Raw genomic sequence first — 4263 nt, 5'->3', positions numbered from 1 at the left:
TTGGCTAGTGAAAATAAAGGAATATCATGTTCAAGTTCACTGCCAAGAAATCATTTCAAAGTGACAATCTTAGCATACGTGTGAAGGTAAGGTCACAATCAATAAAGAAATCACTTAACATTTCTAAAAATCACTTATTGACTCAGTAATCAATATATTTTTAAATATTGCATTTATGTACATAATTTTGTAAGATCTACAATTAGAAAAGAAGCACTCATATATACATGACACTAAAATAATGATGTATGGACTATATATAAAGATGGAAATCATAAGACAAATAATACTTCATCTGCCACCATGGTGATCATCATCATAATGGAACATGTACTTATAAAGACATTTCTCCAAGAATAGAAAAGATCCCATAAAAACACACATTGCTGTATGGCAGTTAAAGAGGAGACATAATGAAGCTAGCTTACTGGAGAGAGGATTTAAGATCAACATCTGCATTGATATAAGCCAAGAGATAAGAAATGAGTGTTTATGGTCTTATCCATTACCACGGTAATGTAGGTGATTGACAAAAGGAATAAAATATTCATTGTTTTGTTTATACAACAAAAATGTGATATAAGAGACATCTTAACATATCTGGCTGTTGAAAACTTGGTACCTACTATCGTTTATATTAATTTGTATTTATTACTGATTAGCTGTCATTATTAAAGAAGAATGTACTATATAAAACATACCATTATCCTGAGATTCTTTACCTTCCTCTATGCCTGTGATGTATAAATTTGGTCTTTTCATGGTGTCCCTCATTTCCTGCATATTCAATTTTTGTGTCATATTACATATAAAAAAGTAATGAACTATTAATATATGTAAAACGATCCATGTATCGATTCATCTGAATCTCAAAACCACTTACAGTTAGAGTCATTTACTCTTATCTATTGTTTCAATTATTTCAGCTTTAATTGCTTGTAAGTAGATATAGTCCAAAAATTTTAAATAGAAAATTCTAGAAGTAAATAAAATTCTATATACTGCTATAAAATTGCGCATTGTTAAGTCAGTTCTTTGTTCAGCATGTTTTCACTATAGGTGATACCTGCTTATAGCTGCTTAATTGCTGCCTCAGCTATCAGACTGAATATCAACATATGATGGTTCTGCCTTCCAGTAACTGTCATATGGTAGCACAACACTATGTCTCAATGCCTACATCATCTGTTTCACTTTATTCACTACTTAAGCACTGTGTAATCCTATATCACCATCCTAAAAGTGACTATGGTATGATAAGTTATCTGAGAAAGATCATTTAAATATTTTTTATTATAGTGTTTTGTTAGAATCATTCCATTTGTGGTTTAGTTATTATTTATCTCTTCATGTGCACACCTTGTAAGTATATCCTGGAAAAATGATATATAGATTTTGCTATGAAACTCATGTTTTAGACATACATTGGGGTCATGATTTGTACTGTCTATAGATAAAGTAGGGAAGACACTGCACATAGTGACTGAAATTGTGCAATTAATTTTGGAGGCCTATGGTGTAGAAAGATATGTGAGAAGGGGTTACGAGGAGCACTAGCAAACCATTGGGGGAAATAGTTAAGTTCTTATTGCAGTGATGTTAAATATCTATACACTTCTTTCAAATTATATCAACTTGGACACTTTAAAAATTCTAGATATATGGCCCAGATCTTGCCTCCACATGGTGGTGAGCTTCCCCTGATTGCACCATATCCATCCCCTGACCTGGGATTTTATGAGGCCCCTCTCAAGGCCCCAGGGCAGATCTGGCTTTAGTAGACTAAGACTGAGATCCTAGCAGGCAGCATGAGTGGGTGGGTTTCAACCTCTACTGGTGTAGCAGCTCTGATCTCAACATACCACCAGAGAGTGCAGAGTTCTAGCCTCCTTCTGGCCTCCCTCTGGCAAAGGGGCTGAGAACACAGGAGATGGCCTGAGAGCCCCTGGGATCCTGCTTCTTCAAGGTGAAGAAAACCTGACTGGAGCCTGAATTGGGCTTCTGTGGGTAATCCTGAATAGCTGATTTGAAGCCATCAGTTCCCTCCAAATTAAACCTGAACCTTGTACTAACTGGCTTTACATAACCAATAAAGGAAGGATCTGGCAACCCAATAATATAAGCAGAAGCATACTTCAACTTAATTCTCATATCAGAATCATAAACAACAAAAGAAATTTGCATGCCAAAATCACAACGAAAACATAATAAAATGAACACCAAAACACTATGTCCCCACCAAACTCCACCAATCCTGTAGAAGTGCTCTACAAGGAGAACCTCCTACAGATAACCCAGGACACTGAATTTAAAAGAACAATCATAAACATGATTAAGGAATTTAATGAATATAAAGAACACATAAACAAATCAAAGAACTAGAAGAAGATAGGGATAAACTTCTGAATGAATTCACAAAAGAGATAGAAACATTGAGGAAAAGTCATGCAGAAATGAAGAAGGAAGTGCAAACCTCAATAAGCCAACTTGAAACAACAGGGAAAGCATCACCTCTAGAATGACTGAAATGGAAAACAGAATATCAACACTGGAGGATAAAGTTGAAGAATTGGACCACTCAAGCAAAGATTATGGAAAATTTAAAAAAATACAAGAATGGAATATCCCAGAGATGTGGGACACCATGAAAAGACCAAATCTATGGATCATTAGAATAGAGGAAGGAGAAGAATTTCAGGTTAATGGTGTTGACCAGATCTTAAACAGGATTGTAGAAAAGAATTTCCTGAAATTAAGGAAAGACATCCCCCTACAAATACAGGAAGCATATAGAACACCAAATCAGAAAAGAAACTCCCCATGACATACCATAGTAAAAACACTAAATGTACAGAACAAATAGAGAATACTGAAAGCAGCAAAAGAAAAACAACAACTCACATGCAAAGGAAAGCCCATCAGAATTACAGCTGACTTATCAACACAAACTATAAAAGCCAGAAGATCCTGGACCAAGGTATGTCCAGTTCTACATAACAATAGATGCCAGCCCAGAATACTTTACCCAGCAAAAATGTCTATTATAGTTGAGGGGGAAAGAAAAATCTTCCATGACATGAATAGCCTGAAACTATACATATCCACAAAACCAGCCCTTCAAAGAATTCTTGAAGCAATACAGAGACAGAGAGAGAAACAACTATACCCTAGGGGAAGTGAAAGAAAATAAATAAAAGTATAATTGGGGAAAAACAAAATTAGACAGAAAACACAAACAGCAATCAAAATGATGACAACCAATATACATCTTTCAATAATAACCTTAAATATCAATGGACTGAACTCCCCAATCAAAAGACATAGGCTAAGTGAATAGATTAAGAAAATTAAATCCATCTCTTTGCTGTCTGCAAAGGAACCCATCTCACTTTCAAGGACAGAGACGAAAGAGGAACCATCACAACAGACACTCAAAAGATCCAGACCATTATAAGACACAATTTTACAAACATATATGCTACTAAATTTGAAAATCTAAAAGAAACGGATAGATATCTAAAATCATGGGACCCACTAAAGTTAAACCAAGAAGAGATCAACAGTTTAAACAGATCCATAACATAAAAGGAAATTGAAACAGTAATGCAAAGCCTCCCAACCGAAAAAAAAAAGCCCAGGCCCAGATGGATTTACAGTAGAATTCTATCAGACATTTAAAGAAGATCTCTAGCCAATACTACTTAAATTATTCAAAATGATAGGAACAGACAGAGAATGCCCAAATTCCTTCTATGAAGCCAGCACCACTCTAATACCCAAACCAGGTAAAGACACAACAAAAAAGAAAACTATAGACCCATATCCTTAATGAACATAGACGCAAAAATTCTCAATAAAATACTTGCAAACTTCATATAGACACATATCAAAAAGATCATTCACCATGATCAGGTAGGCTTTATCCCAGAGGTGCAGGACTGGTTCAATGTATGCAAGCCAATACACATCATTAATCTTGTAAGTGGACTCAAGGACAAAAACCACATTATCATCTCAATAGATGCAGAAAAAGCTTTTGACATAATTCGGCATGCATTTATGTTCAAAGTCCTAGGGGGAATTGGACTGGAGGGAACATACCTCAGCATAAGTAAGGTATATAGAACAAACCCACAGTCAACTTCATTCTAAATGGAGAAAAACTGGAAGCATTCCCATTAAAATCGGGAACCAGACAAAGATGTCCACTGTCTCCACTCCTTTTCAGCATAGTGCTTGAATTCTTGCTAGAGCAATAAGATG

Source organism: Nannospalax galili, unplaced genomic scaffold (assembly GCF_000622305.1).
Source record: "Nannospalax galili isolate Female #2095 unplaced genomic scaffold, S.galili_v1.0 scaffold65, whole genome shotgun sequence".
Lineage (NCBI taxonomy): Eukaryota > Metazoa > Chordata > Mammalia > Rodentia > Spalacidae > Nannospalax > Nannospalax galili.
Note: the sequence above shows the minus strand (reverse complement) of the source record.